The sequence below is a fragment of the Genypterus blacodes genome, unplaced genomic scaffold (assembly GCF_046128005.1).
Source record: "Genypterus blacodes isolate CSIRO-AG114 ecotype Tasmania unplaced genomic scaffold, CSIRO-AGI_Gbla_v1 ptg000357l_1, whole genome shotgun sequence".
NCBI classification, from domain to species: Eukaryota; Metazoa; Chordata; class Actinopteri; order Ophidiiformes; family Ophidiidae; genus Genypterus; species Genypterus blacodes.
The window spans coordinates 64,592-82,184 of record NW_027467141.1 but is presented as its reverse complement, the minus strand read 5'-3'; positions in this window follow the sequence as shown (position 1 = coordinate 82,184).

Below are 17,593 nucleotides of genomic sequence, written 5' to 3'. Positions count from 1 at the left end.
TCTGTGCTTCCTCTGCCCTCACATGTGTCCTTCTGTGCTTCCTCTGCCCTCACATGTGTCCTTCTGTGCCTCCTCTGCCCTCACATGTGTCCTTCTGTGCCTCCTCTGCCCTCACATGTGTCCTTCTGTGCTTCCTCTGCCCTCACATGTGTCCTTCTGTGCTTCCTCTGCCCTCACATGTGTCCTTCTGTGCCTCCTCTGCCCTCACATGTGTCCTTCTGTGCTTCCTCTGCCCTCACATGTGTTCTCCCGTATCTTAACAGGTCCACAGAGTGAGTCTGTCTTCCTACGTGAGAGTAGATACGGGTCGTGATGTGTAGCTGCTCTGCCCCCAGCTGCTCTGCCCTAGCTGCTCTGCCCGCAGCTGCTCTGCCCTAGCTGCTCTGCCCCCAGCTGCTCTGCCCCAGCTGCTCTGCCCTAGCTGCTCTGCCCGCAGCTGCTCTGCCCTAGCTGCTCTGCCCCCAGCTGCTCTGTTCAGGCTGCTTGGCCCTGACATGTAGAGCAGCAGGATGAGTCATCGTGGTCATTCTGTCTCTCAGGTTCCCCAGATGTCAGTGAGTATTGTGAGGTATTGGAGTCGTACTGATGAACAGCACATGGCTCCTCTTGTGTGTGAGAACACACACTGCACTTGACCTTGAGCCCTTTTGCCTTCCTGCTCTTCGTCTTTGGAGGAGCAGCAGCCTTGGACTTCCTGCTCTGTTGCGTCGGTGCAGGGATCATTACTCAATATGATCTGATTTACATGAAGACATCCTAAACTAATAAGGGATGACAGTTAAAGCCAGCACACACACACACACACACACACACACACACACACACACAGTCTCATATTGATCCATCGCCTGTCAGCTGCTGATTTGTTACTAAAGCAGTTTCCCCGAGCGTCTCTGTATCTCTTGTCGTCACACTCTCATAGATGTTGTGTTGCTGCAGTGGGAGTCCAGCAGCGTGGGTCGTCATGTGATCGTCCATCATTCAGTCATAATTCCTTAAAAAGGTAAAACATTCCTGCAGCTTTCATCAGAGCTCAACCTGTTTCTTCCTCCAGGATCATGAACCGTTGAGCCGTGATGAAGCGCGGCGTGGGAATGAGGCCGCAGACGCACAAAGATGAGTCCCTGCCTTTCATCCTTAATTGCAAAAATGCCCAATTAATCCCTCCACATTGGCAGCATTCACACACACAGACAGACTCCCTAAATATCTGTCCTCATGTCCCCTTTTAGGTCCTCACATGCACTCTAAATGCAGCTCTAAAGCTCTCAGAGTTTCTTTGTCTCTTTTCTCTGAACGTGAAGCACAAACACTTTATTTATAGAGACGTATGAAGGATATACTGTAGCTGTGACCTGTGTGTGTGTGTGTGTGTGTGTGTGTGTGTGTGGCTCTCATGAGGAAGCTGGGAGATTTCACAAGAGCGGCTTTAAATGGCTCCAAGTTTGAAAGCGTAACAGCCGGCGGCGTCGTCGTGGTCGCGGTCGTGTTTGCGTTGGCAGAGCGTGGCGGTGACGGTCTGGGCTGCGTCGTCACACGGACTCACTTTCCTCCATAGAAAGAGATTTAGCACCAAACAAACACAGGAGCGTCTTTAAAACCCCTCGGGCCGGAGAAAAGGCTCTGTTTTCATTGATTTTCATCAGCTTTTCCGGGTTCACGCCGCACAGTGGGACCAATCCATCACTACTGTATTTCTATTCACTATTTATTCTTTGTTGTGTCAATCATCGATGTAAAGCTGCACGCTGCTGGAAAAGAAAGTTGATGGATGAATTGATTGATTGATTGATTGCTTGATGGATTGCCTCTTTATTGATTTAACCTCATTCTTTCCCTTACAGCTGAGCATCAACATTAACAGAACCATCACCTGTGTTTGTGTGCGTGTGGTACTGATCCGGGCCGTGCCGGGTCAGGCTTTGTCAAATTCCCATTTCCACGAAAAAGGAGTTGTTTGTTAGACGAGCGGCGCATGAACCTTCATGTAAAGATGACCTCTACAGATTGGGCTGATGAAGTGAAGGCCCGCAGAGGAGCGTGACGTCGGCCACGTTCCAAGAGCCGAGAGACCTGCAGGCGACCCGGGGGAGCCGACCCGGACCTGGTCAGACGCACCGCCGATGAAGGACAGCATCTTCACCTCCATCTTCCCTTCACACGTGCAGGCGGGTCAGAGGGAAAAGGTGATGGAGCCACACTGGGAGTGGAAAGGTCAGGAGCTGATCCACACTGCCATCCATCTGCTCCCTGAGGGTCTGTGTGTGTGTGTGTGTGTGTGTGTGTGTGTGTGTGTGTGTGTGTGTGTGTGGTCACATCCACACTCCCTCATTCTCTGTGAATTATACTCCTCTTTATTTGCATCGTTCATCATTATCAGTCATCGTCCGGCCCAAAACACAGATTTTCAACACATTTGTTGCCTTTAGATTTATGAGCTGCACTGATTCTAAAACTGTCACACACATCTGGAGGAAGCTGGATAAGGATGTGGCTCTGGACTCAACGGCTACAAATCCACTCTATTAACATTTGACAAACGAACAAAAGTCTGAAGCACTCAGAGAAACAATAAGTGAAACACTTGCGGCTTCGCTCCAACTCTTTCTTTGGCTCGCTGGTAAATTCCCACAATTGTTGCTGGTGGGCGTGTTTGAGTGTTTGAGTGTTTTCTGTTTGCTGTTTATCTCAGGCCAGTGACCCAGCAGCTAAATATAACTTTTCTCATGAAGCAGAAGCGGATCTTAAGAGCTGCAGTGGAAACGAGCCAAGTCCTGATGTCCTGCACGCTTTTCATACAGTTTGGAAGATCTCAGCCTCGCCACACAACAGACGGGCTCACACTTCCTGCCTGCAGATGGTTCACTCGCTCGCTCGCTCGCTCGCTCACACGCCAGGTTTCTGTTATATTTGGAATCTTTGAGGTGGGTGAAGACCCAGGAGTCGTATCAGATGGATGGAAACTAAAGATGAGCGAGTAAACGAGTTGTGAAAGTGTAACTATGAGCCGTGTGAGGACAGACGCGTCTCCAGAGAGCCGATTGGTGGAGAAACAGCTTGATTCTTTGGTGCCTTTACAACTTAAACTCGTCCTTTCTGCTCACTGCTTCACTCTACGTCTCATTTTCAATCTTGGTTTCATTGATTCTTGGCGTTTCTCCTTCTTTCTTCTTTCTTTCTTTAAAAGCTGTATAAACTCTCAGCGTTGTTGTCGGTCTAATATCCTCTCAGATATCCCCCCCAGGGAAAAGCTGAAGACACACACACACACACACACACACACACACATGACAAATTGCTCCAGCCTGCAGCCCTGATGACAGCTGCAGACATGTTTCATGGATCTATCCTCCGTCCTTCATTTGGGGGGGATTTCACAGTTAGTCAGGCTCCAGAACAGTGAGGCAGACACACGATCTGAGTCCAGCATGGAGGACTGACAGCTGACTGATGTCTGTAATAATCCACAGCAGCTCTCACTTCTAGTTCTGCTCTGTTTGGAGTGAATGGTGCCCTGGTGGCCGTTCTGGGAATAACAGGAAAACTCATTCGGATCTCTAAATAAACTAAAACAACAAACAAATGAAATACAAAGTCTTTATTATGGTGAAAGTCTTTGTGAAAAGGAACTGAATCATTATGGGATGTGTCGTTTAACTGAACATGACATCTTAAAGTCAGACTTCAGCTCCGAGGCTCTGAGGTGTGAAGAATTCCACCCTGAGGAAGAAGAAATGATGTCAGCTTTATTCTTTCCAAGTATTCCATAAAGTGAAACATTTCCTTGAACTCCCTTCCTCTTTACTAGCACACGTCTGGTTAAGATTCTATCCAGGCACTTAAATATGAGGCTTTACTGTTTCACTTTGAAAATGTACGCACACTTCCTGTCACCTGTCTCTCCTCCCTCCCCCTGCACTCCTGTTCCTAATTCCCTTGTTTGTCCGAGCCTACTTATCCAGGCTGTTCCGTGCTGATTCTTGCCAAGTCGCCGTCACCGCCATGTTTCTGCCTCATGGCTCCTGGACCCACGGGGCCCTGTGGTAATTCTCTTGTTTGCTGCTTGTTTGTTGTTCCTGCTTGACTCATTTTGCTGGATTGTTCTGCTTGTTCATGCTGATGGTCATGCTGATGGTCATGCTTCTGATGCTCTTGATGTTTCTCCTGATGTTTCTGCTGATGTAACTCTGTGCTCAGATGTTTCTCCGCCTGTTTCATGATGATTTGCTTGGTCATTTGGTTTTGCACATTGATGCACTGTTGCTTTGGCTTGACTAAAGACCTTTACTTGACTTCATTGCTGTTTGTCGCTTTCTACGCTTGACTGTTCACTGATCTGTGACTGAAGACTTCTGTGTATTTCCATCTCATGTCTATGTGCAACCAATTATTTTGATTGTTCACCTGACAGGTTCAAACTAGTGAAGGTAACTGGGCGACGGTGGGGGCGGGGCCATGTGGTGGTGGGGCGGGGCCAAGTGGTGGTGGGGGCGGGGCCATGTGCTGGGTGGTCTGGGGGGGATTCCAGGTGCCTGTGGCAGCTTTACCACCTGGATTACTGAGATGAACCTCACACTGCTCAGAATGAGTGCCTGTGATTGATTGATTGAAGCAGTTGGAGTGATTTGTGTTTTGTCATAAGCAGATTGTCCATAACAGCAACGTCAGCAAATTAGTTTGAGTGTTTGTGTGTAACTCAAAGGTGTGAAATGTTTGAGTCTGAACAGGCAGTTGAGTCTTTTTAACACTAAAGGGCGGAGTCAGTGAGCTCCCTTTAAAAAGATGCTACCTGAAATGGCGTTTTCATTCAGTGTGCATGAGTTTTGTTTTTGTTTTTGTACGGGATGAAGCGTTTTACTGATTACAGTCAACGGATCAACAAATATCAGATGAATCAAGCACAAATGCACTGCAGCTTTATCTGAGCATCAGGTTGGTTGATCATATCAGACTTCCTAACCCTAACCGATTCAACTGCAGCCAACTTACTGAGAAATGTTTTGGCCAAACTTTGGCAAGCATTGAGGGAAAAAAAAGGTAAAGGCTTGTTTTGCTCTGTTGCACAGTAATTGCGTGTGAAGGTGCTGCGTGTTGGCCCACAGGCGTGTTGGCCCACAGGCGTGTTGGCCCACAGGCGTGTTGGCCCACAGGCGTGTTGGCCCACAGGCGTGTTGGCCCTCTCTCGTCGCACAAATATAACAATCGCCCAGGAATCTGTGTTCTGTCAGATTGTGACCAGTGAGGAAGCGTTTAGCGACGGAGCCGGTGTGTCTGAGATGACCTGCTGCTAAAAGCCCAAACTCTGCCCTCCTGCAGGCTTCATGTGTCAGGACTGTGACTCGTCAGTGTCTCAGTTGTTTCTGAGCTAAATGCTTGCCTAATAAACGGTAATCTGGCTCCTGTTCCTGTTGCGTGAACACAGAATGAGGCTCACAGATCTTTAAGTCATGCCCAAGGCTCAGGCATACCATAACGACGCTCTCTCACATCCCAGCACAGCCACGACGCATTGTGGGAGTTTGAAAGGAGGCATTTCAGTTATTGCCTCCCCGGGCGCTCAGTCATTACTGTCAGTCTTTGGGCCATTTGGGCTCTGAGCATGCAAATAATTCCTAATTCCTCTGTCGCACATGCATTTGGAGCTCTAACCCACAAAAATGTGCGCCGCCTGAGACTGAACAGGCCGGTCAGTGATGTTTGCATGCGTGCATAAATGTAACCAACCAAAACAAATTGGAAGGAAACTTTGTCCTTACTGAGCAACTGTGGAAAAATGAGTCAGTGTTAAAGCCCACAGCCCCGTTTCCTTATCAGCAGTGACACACACACACACACACACACACACACACACACACACACACACACACACACACACACACACACACACACACACACACGCGCGCGCGCGCGCGCCCGGAGCAGATGAATCTTTGATTGAAGGCTTCTTGTCGCTCTATCTGGTATTCTTATGTTGTAAATAATGGCGGTGAGAGACTGGATCTTGATTTGTTGCAGGGAGCACTATTTGGCATGTGCTGACAGAAGAGTAAGGAATTCGGGGTGGTGGGGGGGGTGGAGGTGGAGGTGATTGAGCTATAATGCAAATCTACAGCAATGTGGGAGAGAGAATGTAAAGGAAAAGGTGAAGGAAGGAGATGAGTTTATGAAGGCGTGGTCATGCTGCGTTCACACAGTTTGAGTCAATGAGGTCATTGATCGGTGCACTTTATGGTGATTGGGACAGTAAAAAAGTAAATTATTAACCTGAGTCATGTAAACACGCAGGAGAACAATGGAGTCTATAGATTTAGTGTAGAAATACTGGGGGGGGGGGGGGGTAGGATCGTGCACACGGATGTGTGCCGCTGTGGAGCTTCAACCATCGTCACTGAGCTTTGATCTGTGCAGAGAACACACACACGCACACACACGTGTCCATGTAGAGAGTCTGAACCAGGACACTTGCACACACGCACGCACACACACTCTTTGTCGCTCGGGTGCAGATATTAATCCCACCTGATCTCTGCCCAGCGCCTGTGAAGCCTCAGCCAGCCTCTGCTCTGCGTCTCTGCTCCGGTCCGGTCCAATCACACAGAGCGTGTCCAGAAGCAGGGACGTCAGCTGAGCCCAACACGCCGAACGGCCTTTCATGTGTGAGCGGAAGAGCTCGTCTGTGTGTCGCCACGGTGACTTCATTTGGAACCTTGCCAGGAAACATTGTGGAATCGGAGCCTGGAGTTCCTTCCCAGCTTTAGCATCACGCTTCATGTACCGTGACGTTTGAGGAAAGTGGCGTCTAGCCCGGGACTTCTTTCTGCTAACACTTCCCTGTTCTGAGGGACGCCACAAACACATCCATGTTGTCTCTAACACTTTACTGGCCCGGGTCTCTAAATAGCTCAGGTTGTGTGGTGGCGGTCCAGGCGTCGTCTGCTGAGCCTCTTCCTTTAGCCACTCCACACTCTGAGCTCAAACAAGTTCCCCTAAATGGAACAACGCCTGTGTAAAAATGGAGGCTGCATCTGAGCCATCTTGCGTGCAGAGACTGTACGAGGTGGACGCCGCCTTTAACCAGGTTCATGCTGGGATGCAGCCAAAGCAACAACACATAAGAGTGGGCGACTTTTTACTGACTGAGCAATTTAAATAAAAGAAAAAGCCCATATGTCTTTAATATGAGTGCAGTGGACAACAGACCAACTGCTGGACGGAGATCTAACACTAAGACCTGCATTCAGTGGTGTGTGTGTGTGTGTGTGTGTGTGTGTGTGTGTGTGTGTGTGTGTGTGTGTGTGTGTGTGTGTGTGTGTGTGTGTGTGTGTGTGTGTGTGTGTGTGTGTGTGAGTGTGTGTGTCTGTCTCTCATCTGAAGCTCCATTTCTCCATCTGTGGGCAAACTCACACTGGCCTTGTTATTTCTCTTTGATTGATGGTATAAATGTGTCCAAGCGTGTCAGTGTGTATGTAGGGGTTTGTGTATAAAGGTGTTTGCCGTTGTGTTTGTGCGTGAAGGTGTTTGGCGGTGTGTTTGTTGCCGCCTGGAACTCCCAGCGTCTCAACATCTCTGCTCTCTTTTCCAGGTAGCTGCTGTCAAAAGCTTTCAGGTCTAATCTGACAAAATCCACTTCAGATTACACAACTGTAATCTTGTTGAATGATTGTTGGGTTTATAGTTACACCTCTGTGTTTGTATTGTGTGTGTGTGTGTGTGTGGGTGTGTGTCCCCTCTTTAATCCCCAGCTCATTCAAACGCTCCCTGGCTCACACATTGACTCACACAAACACCTGTCAAGAAATGTTTGTAGCCCTGGGCGGTGAAAGGAATGGAGAGAATGTTCTTCCCTCTCACGTTTAACCCCCAAGTGCCAGAGCAGCAGCGAGGATCAGCGAAGCTCCTCAGGCTGAAGGTGAATGAATGAAACAAGCTCACAAACTCAGGGTTGCCAAGTCTGCTCATTGTAAGCCACTTTGGGCTTTTAAATGCTATTAATGCTGCTGTTGTAGTCTTAGCTGAGGTTTTCTTGACTTTATCTCCACATTTTTGATAGTTTATGTTGATTTAGGCTTAGGAACACTTTTTTCAGGTTACAAATTTAGGGTAAAAGATGTCCATAAAGTAAACATGTATTTATATATAATCATCTTTCCATTGATTGGTTTCTTCATTTATTTATCTGCTTTGCCTTTTTCTACTTAATTAATTTTTACATGACATAAGTAACATAAAAATAAGTACTATAAATGAGTTCAATTGAAGCATTGCTCTCTCTATGCTGATCTTCTGTTATTATGGCAGAGAGTCAGCGTGCAGCCTGAAGAACAAAGGTGTGTATTGTAACCACGTGTTTCTAAAGCTCAGCATCTCTCAACATACAGTATGAGGCTGAGTGGAGAGTCGGGACAGGTTAGTTAGTTTAGTTAGACACGTTTGGATGCAGTTACAGCACAACCAAGTCCTGGAATTAGTTTGAGCAATCCCAACGTGATGAGCTGCGATGACAGTAGTAGGAATAAGTATCTGTATTTTATGTATTGGATTCATTTGAATGCCAAAATGTGTCATGTTGCATTGGCATTATGGGAATTTGAGGCTATAAGGTAGGCTGTAGGAAATGCATCTTTAAACTCGAATGCGTCTTTAAAATCTAAATTAAAAAGAGGCTGCCCGAGGACGCGGCCTGGCTGGCGGCCAGAGTCTCTCACAGGAATGTTCTTGATGTGAGCGAGTCTTTGACAAATTGATGAGCTGTGATCACAGCAATCAGTGGGAAGGAGACGGTGAGCGAGAGAGAGAGCGAGAGAGAGAGAGAGAGAGAGACCAAGACCAGGATATTTATTATATTTGGCATCATACATGAATTCTTCTCCCTCATAACAGAATCATTTTAAGTATGTGCAAATTCCTGAGCTTATTTTTATCCAAAGGCAGGAACTATGACAATAATTCCGTGGTTCATGGTTGCAAAAAAAGAAGATTTATATTATAAAAGCAAAAGTGATCCTAGATTTCTAGATTTACGACTTAAAACACCCCTATGCTAAATTACACGGTTGTGGTTCTTGCAGCCTCTGGTTCCCATAGGTGGTGGTTGATTACCCGTTGGTGCAGCTTGTTCAGGCTTGATCACAGCGGTCTGTACGCTTCGGTCCAAACCAATCACAACCAGAGCGTAGAGAAGATGGTGTTGGTCTGAGTGCAAACAAACAAACTCTGAGGGTGGTGACCATGATCCGAACTACCTCCAAACCCAGACCAGTTCGCCATCAGGCAAACGGCACCGGTGACAGGATCAGGATGGAGAATCTTCCTTCAACATGAACACACACAGGCTTACTCAGCACCTTATTGCCCCGTGTGGCTCACAAGGCCTCTACATGAAACATGAACCCTTGCCAGTTTAGCAGTATGGATTGCTGTTGCTGAGCTCCACGCTACCTTCCGCGGTTATGGCGACACACACCACACAGCGCCATGCTGTCTGAGGGAATCCGACAACATGCATGAGAAGGACTGCCGTCATTGTGAGGAGCATGTGGGAAACATGCATTGATGCCTGACTGATGTCGTGTACTTGGGTTGATATGGAATTTTTTTCTGTGCTAAACCAAAGTAAGGGAAAAGTTGGTCTAAGAACAAAGCAAACTACTGGCTTGAAACTCAGCCCACAACAATGGCAGAATGTTCCGGCACTGTTGTAGTCGACCATCATTCCTGTGATTCGACCACCTTGTACGACCTCTTGTTCGGGTTTCTTGCAGAGGAATGCTGTTATGGTTTTTCTCCCGTTCCTGCGCCTGACTGATCTCTCCGCTGGGCATTGTTCAGTCAACATTAGACAAGCATTGGTGTATTTTTGTTATTGATAACCGCCCTGCTCCCCCATGAATTCCATATCTCCCCACACTGCTCCCCTGTTGAGAAATGGCAAACACAAACAGTGCTGAAGGTCCGAGGTCTGCAGGTCACACTCAGTTCTCGGTTTCTTTTGGGCTTTCTAAATTATGATATTATCTTTTGATGTAAAAGGAATTTGTTTGAGGACAGCCATTATGGTTCCAGCATGTATCTGCCCACTAAAGCCCCAGGCATTACAGAAGAATGACTTCCAGACTAATAGATTTCTTTCATCCCCACTCATCAAAGGCCACAGGGATTTGCTAAATGCTTTACGCTTTACAGTGACCTCACATTCACCCATGCGTACGCGGATGGCAGGGCCATACCATGCAAGGCGCCAACCTGCACATCAGGAGCGGTTAGGGGTTCACTGTCTTCACGCTCAACAGGCCCCAAACCAGGAACCTTCCCCTCCCTAGACGACCGCTCTCCCATCCCGAGCCGTGCCACCCCTGATTCGTCTTAATTTTGGTTATGGCGGTTAAGCAAATATGTATTCAAATTCTTGAGTGACTGAAATTAAGAGTTCCTGTGTTTTCATCTTGTTTTCCCCCCAAAACTTTTTCCATATGCTAAAACAATTTGTAACCACTGCTTCATGTTAATATGAGCAAAAATACATTCAGAGATCCTGAGCATGTACAGGTCCCACACGTCAACATTACAGACTTGTGGGTGGCACATACAGCCCCATACATGATGTATACGTGTGCTTTGCTTATATAACCTCAATTCTTACCTCTGTGTTGTAAAGAGCAGAGGCCTGACTCTCCCTCAGTTGCATATAGGCCTAGTAGATAAGCGTTGGGCCGTGTACGACGTTAGCATGCTGTGTCCAAGCGGTCATATGCCAGATGCCACTTATCTGTCATATTCATTACATATTTTTTGTGCCACATCTGAGAAAAGAACAGGTGTCTTCTCTGTCATGCTGCTAAAAGAGGGAGCCGGCTTTTGTTTGTATTTTTTGTTGGCGGAGCTTTCAGTATTATCAAGTTTCTCCTATTTGAAAGGAGTCTAAAGCTTGTGTGAATAGGGAAACGGCGCTTTAGTCCAGATAATACGCCGACACCTATCCAACGCCTTTTGTTGATGCATTTTTTAAATGAAGCACCTCAGGGGAGACATTTGGTTGGAGCAAAGCTGTTTAATCAGACAGACCTCATTAAGGGCAGCTGCTCAGTAAGCACTCGCCTCAGACCTGAGCTGTCCCCTGGTTGATCCTTCTAAGTATGCATATGGAGCCTCCAATGCAGTTAAGCGAGCGCCTGTGAATATACAGCCTCCTCTCGATCTCAGCGGGCAGATGCGGGAAAGAGCTGGCCCAGAGCAAATAGAGTCGACTAAAATAGCTGCTCGCCAGATGGCCTGATCGAACCTACGACAGCCTTCACACGGGGGCGAGACTCTGACCGACGCTCCTCGCCGAGCGGTAGACACGGCTACGGAGAAACGGGATCCTCTCCTAGAAATAAAAGGCTGAAGTTAAGTGATTCATCTTCAAGTAGAACTAAGCGGGCCCTGAAAGCAGCATTCAGCCACTGAGTCACGCTGTGGAGGGGGTGACCTCAGATCAGATGACGGGGGCTGGAGTCGTCGCGCATCCTCGCTCTGCGCCAAGGTGACACCGAACAAGAGCTCTCAAGGCCCCCTTGTCTGTCTGATTCATCCAGCCTCCCCTGCTCCTGCCCCCTCCCTGCGGTTGCCGGGTCCGTCCTCCCACACAGGCGGCGCATCTGCCTCTGCTATTGTCTGCCTCTCCGACTGTCTCTGCAGCGTTTTGTTCTGTCACTCTCTCTGTCAGATCATTTCCTTCTCTGTGGCTACAGTTACATCCACCCAGGAGAAAGCACTCAGAGGCTGCGTGTCTCTGCCAAGGCTCCTGTTTGGCGACGAGACCAAACAGTCAATCATTTAGATTGATCAACAGTGACTCAGAGTTATGTGCTGTCTGATAATATTGACAGAGGTTAAAGTAAGCCGGGCTCCTGACTGCTGAGTGATGTCTAAATATCCAAATCATTGACGGTGTCTCAGATAAAAATGACTGCAGCACCGACGCCAAAACCTCCACAAGCTCCTGAACCAACTGGACCTGAACCTCGGACATGCAGTGTAAATAAGCATCTTCCCAGGAGCGTGCGTGTCTCAGTCAGGCTTTGTGTGGTTCATCTGTGGTACATCTTGGTCCATATCTGAACGGGTTAGGGTCCGCGTCCGGGTTAGGGCTAGATTTCCCATGATCAGAACCATAACAGCTCAGGATCTATATGGATTCAGGGTACCACCGTCGGTTCTCTTAATCAAGTGGAGTTTATTTGTATAGCCAAATATCACATAGTCAGTAAAAGGAAGAAACCCTTAGGATTCCAAGATTCCACGAGAGATTCCCTCTCCACCGCAGCCACAGCCGTTAGAGAACAGACCGAGATACCAAAAACATTTACAGTGCTTTATAAATAAGCACAGGTTGTAGGATACTCACTTGTGATTGGTCCCTGTGTCCTCTCAGTCAGCCTCAGTTAGTAGCACATTCTTGCTAAAATGTAATGCTGCTGCTGTTGGCACATCAACCAGGAAGTGGCAGTCGGTAGCAAATAGTGATGGACAGCTCAGTTCTCCAGCTGTGTTATTGGTGAAACCTCTGGAAAAGGTTTGACAGACAGAGAGCGCCAGCGTTTGTTGTAAACGGTGTAAAAGTTGAAAGTGTCCTGAGCGCAGTGGTTTTACTGAACCAGCACAAGCAGAATCAAAGTCCAAACAGCTTGAAAGCTTCAGTGCACACAAGGAGGAAGTAGACAGACTTGTTTTTATTAGGAGACCACACAGGGGTTAGAGTTTTATTGTCTCCATCTTCTCGTACTTTGTACTGTTTTAAAACGGAAAACGCTGAATGAAAGATATTTTATGATTTGACTGGAGGAAATATTATAAAAGTAGAATTCCATTTTTCGGTGGGACATTCTTATCCATCAGATGATAATGATGTCATTCATTAGGGTTTTAGAAAGTCTATGTACTCCCTGAAAGTAGCAGCACCGCCATAAGAGTCTATCGTACATAGAAAACAAATGTACGAGACAAGAATGGATACAAACATCTGTGATACTATCTTGTGTTGAATGTGGTAAAAGTCTGTAAAGTAAAGTTTACTGGAGCAAAGTAGCAGCAGCAGCTCAGTATTCTTAGAGACACTGTGGTTACTCTCTGGCTCTGCCGATGGAGTGTAAAGATAGCCTCTTTCTCTGTCTGACTCTTCTTCAGTCTTTCTCTACGTCTGTCCCTCTCATCCCCCCTCACACACACACCTTCTATCTGTACCTGTCTGTGCGTCCTCCTCCCTCCATCTCCCTCCCCCAGTGTGACTCGGGTGGGGGGGCCTTCTCGATTTCCCTTCTGCCTAGAAAAATCAATATTGGGAGGCGGCCTGAAAGACCTTTCACAGGAGTATTACAGCACAGCCCGGTGCTCCGATAAGCCTCCTGTTACGTCCTCCCGGGACGGGGCTGGCCGGGCCTGCACTCCCCACCTGGGGGGGAAGGCATTCTCTGATGGCCGCAGGGAAGAGCGCCATAAAGGGCAAGACGTGGATCACAAGTCTATTGGTGTGGGCTATTAGTAACCCTAGAGCCTCTGACCTGTGACTAGGGTCCTGTGCTGATTCCCACACACACACTCATGACCAGAGTGGGAGGGGACTCCAAAGGCACACAAGAAAAGTGGACGAGTTTATGACGATAAAGAGCTTTGTCACGCTTTGCTCTCTGTTGTTGTTGTTGTTAATGTATGCTGCGACACAGTAGAGTGAGGAGCAGCATTCATGACGGCCTTTCACACTTTTTGCTTGTAATGACTCTGTTGTTGCCCGCCCGCCCGCCCACACACACACACACACACACACACACACCAGCACTGGCCCAAGCACACACACACACACTAACAAACCTGGACGCCCACGCAGTGCTCACACCCACATACCATTCTTGTCCGTGTGATTCACGATGACACAAATGTGAGAAAAATGTGTGCATGAACAAACAGCACATGGATTCGCCAGAGTGACACATGCTGACACATGTTGTCCCGGTGACGTCTGAGAAGCTTCAAAACACACTGCAGTAAACACTTAGAGCTTCAGGGGGATGATGATTAATTCACTTTGATTGGATTCATGAATCTTTCATTCTACTGTTTTTCTACTTTTTCACTAAATAAATAGTGACGATGGCTTAAAATGTGACAGAAAAGATGCAACAAGTCTGAAATCTGTGCTTTTATAGCTGAGATATCACAATAAAAATGATTAGAAATCAAATCTGGCCATAGGAAAGAAGACACAAGTAAATTTCTGTGTAATTTTATATCAAAAGTATTTAAAATAGATGTGTGTAATAAATAGATGCATGTATTTAAGTGTAGCTAACTCTTTATCTAGTTAGCTTTGATCAAACTAACTTAACTGTTACCAACAAATAAGTATCTTAAATCCGTATTCGTCTCATAATAAAGAATTTACATCTTTATAGATAGAGAGTTTAAGTCTTAAAAATAACTTAACTTCAGTAACTTTAATGGTTTGGGTGTTTTTAGATGTAGAAAGCAACCACAATCAAAAATCGTTAGCTTTGAATCTAGCTAACTGTTAGCTGCTAAGGTGACACTGCTTCCATACTTTGCTTGTAGTTTAACGATGCAGTGGTAAACTCACACACTAACACACACTGGAGAAGTTTAACTAAGTGTTTACTTCATCTCTGTTTCTGTATTTTCAATAATATGCGCAAAAAACATAGAAGATTTTGTACAAGGTCAACATTTCCAGGCAGGATTCACATATATAAAGAATCATTACCTCCTTTAAAATGGCTTAAATGTTAAGAGAGCCGTGCGTCCTTGGTGGAAGAATACTGGAGGAGGAGACAGAGTTGATATTTATCACTGCGACTAACAGGCCTTAATTCATTCAACCAAAGGTCAGTAGCTCAGATCACATGTATTCAATCAGCATCAGTCTCTTATCATGTACGTGGTATTCCACAAACATTTGCTCTTTGTGTGATTCCTTGTCTGGATGGTAGCGGTTGAGGAATTCCACCACAAAACGGCTGCATGAGTTGTCAGCACTTAAATCCCTGTTTAATGCTCTGCTCTCTGTCAGCCCGCAGCTTATGGGACATCCACAATTATCTAAACCAGATTTGGAGAAACGCTGAAGCACATACTGTATCACTGACCAAGGAGCAGAGTGAAAACAACAACCCATGCCCCCCCCACGCCGCCCCTTTCTTCCTTTTTTGAACAGATTCATGTACATAAGGGACAGATCCATCAGTTGCCCTTGCACAAGAGCCAACACACTGCAGTCCAAGTTCAGCTGGCCTACAATCACGTAAACAAGAGGGCTCTGTTTGCCAAATGGTCTTCCTGCAGCAGTGTGTGCAGCTGGGAGTTGTCTGGGTGAAGGGACGGGAGGGTGAAAGCTCCTGGATGTGAGGTAGAAACTGAGGAGGTTATGAGCCTCCGGGCCGTGTTTATGCTCGAGGGGGCGCAGAGGCCCGTCTGCCACTTCAGGCCGTTTACTGCACAGAACTAAGGCCCTCAGTCAGCAGCCAGCTGGGGATGGATCGCACATATTCATGTGGACTGATCCCTGGTGTTATCTCTGCTGAACAAAGCCAGGATTAATCCAGCCAATACCCGGATAAGGACTTATCAAGCGTTATCAAGGGGGAAAGAATAGACTTGTTGAGCATGAATGGTTCATCTATGCTGCTTTCTTCATACTTTTGGCCACTTTACAGTACTACACACTACTACAGGACAGACTGGATACTTACTCTGGGTTAGTCTGAGTGAAATGCTTGATCTTAGGTCTGATGAGTACGTGCAGGAAGGGTTGATCCAGGCTTTCAGCACAGCACTGAGATAATGCTGCTCACCACATCGAGACCATCGGGGAGACAACACACATAAACCACTCATATAATGTAAACACATCTCTGCAGGTAAAAGGGTTCAGGTCAAAGGTTTAGATACCTTAGTGGCCTGATGATGGCCAAAGGGTCAGAGGCCAACTGACTAAAGGGAGACAAGATTGCTCATCTCTGCAAGAAATAACATGACCCCAATAAGCTCAGGAAGAGGGTGAGCTATAAACAGAACAACCAGGTGCGTCTCCACAGATGTAACTGATGAAGTCGGCGGTCTTTCCTCCGTTCCTCGATGTGAGAGGAGGCGGATGGAGCTTCAGGGGTAAAGGGAGCCCTGTGCAAAGTGGAGCTGCCAGAATGAACACTGCTGTCATAAACCTGAAGGAAACATTACTCTGCTTTATTTTATGAGCTGTCAAAAGAAGCGAGAGAGAGAGAGAGAGAGAGAGAGAGAGAGAGAGAGAGAGAGAGAGGGAGAGAGAGAGGGAGAGAGAGACAATCATCTTCAGAATTTGAGTTTGTTCTCAGACTGCTGAAAGATTTCTGTCTACACCTGGTAGTTATTGCAAAACACTTCCAAGCAAATGGAGAAGACTTGATGCTTCAGTGATTTTACTCATTTCTATTGCATGAAGGTGTAGCGACGCGTGAAGTTTCACCTGAGATGTGTCAGTTCAAGTGCAGCAGGGACAAATCGCAACCTGAAGGAACGTTTTGATGTTAATATCGATGACGTCCTGTACAAAGTCTCCCTCCAGCTCGGCGCCATCAGCTTACATCCTGCACCAAACACTTGTGTCAGCAAATAATCAACCACATCCATGAAGATTTGAAGTGCTCGCATGTCACAATCAGCCAATCCACAGCATCCACACATCATTAACATGTTGTTAGTGGAAGAAATGTAAAGTCAGGGTTTCTTCAAATCCGATAATTCTCATTGCGTTGGAGCCTAACTGAGCCATTCTCAACTTCGGTTCTTAAGAAATCCACTTTAAATCCACTGTAACATAATTATGTCCAAGGGAAAATTTGGAAACCTTAATCGGCCAAAATCTCCCACAACGATCTTCTGTCCTTTGACAAAGCCTCTCCAATCTAATTTTGCATCACTGACCTATTCCTTTTTCTGTCCGCAGCTTTATTTCATTAATTCAATTGGATTATTATTGGATTGTATTTCGGAAATTGTGCCCTGGGATAATGTTTCACCTTCAGCAGCAGAGATGCTTTGCACCGTATTGTTTTCCAGGCATGTGTGTCTCAAAGCTCCCAGTATCAGGTTGCTATTAGTCCAAGTGCATCAGATTAACTCACCTGCTGCCCGACTCATTATTCAGTCCTATTCAGTCTCCTCTTGTAGTAATCTGTGTTCGGCTTGGTCAAGAACCAGACAACTGATAGACGGAGCTGCTGACACTAAACCTGAGCCTGTGACTAAAGTCTGGTTAGAGCCATGTCCATGTTCCTAGACCTCGTGTCAAATGACTTTATTGTGCAGTTGGGTGCTGTGCTGTGTAGAACACTGAGAGCTGATGACCTGTGTGTGTGTGTTTGTGTGTGTGTGTGTGTGTGGAGTCAATGCAACGATAACATGCCGGAATTAAACGATTTACAACTGCATAATTTACTGTGGCTTCTATTCACACTGATCTCCATCAGATTCTTTTATTAAAGCAAGAAAATAACACATTCTGTGCCTCAGTATGCGGTGAGATATCAGCACATCTGTGATCTGTGTCTTCATAAATACCTGCTCGGGG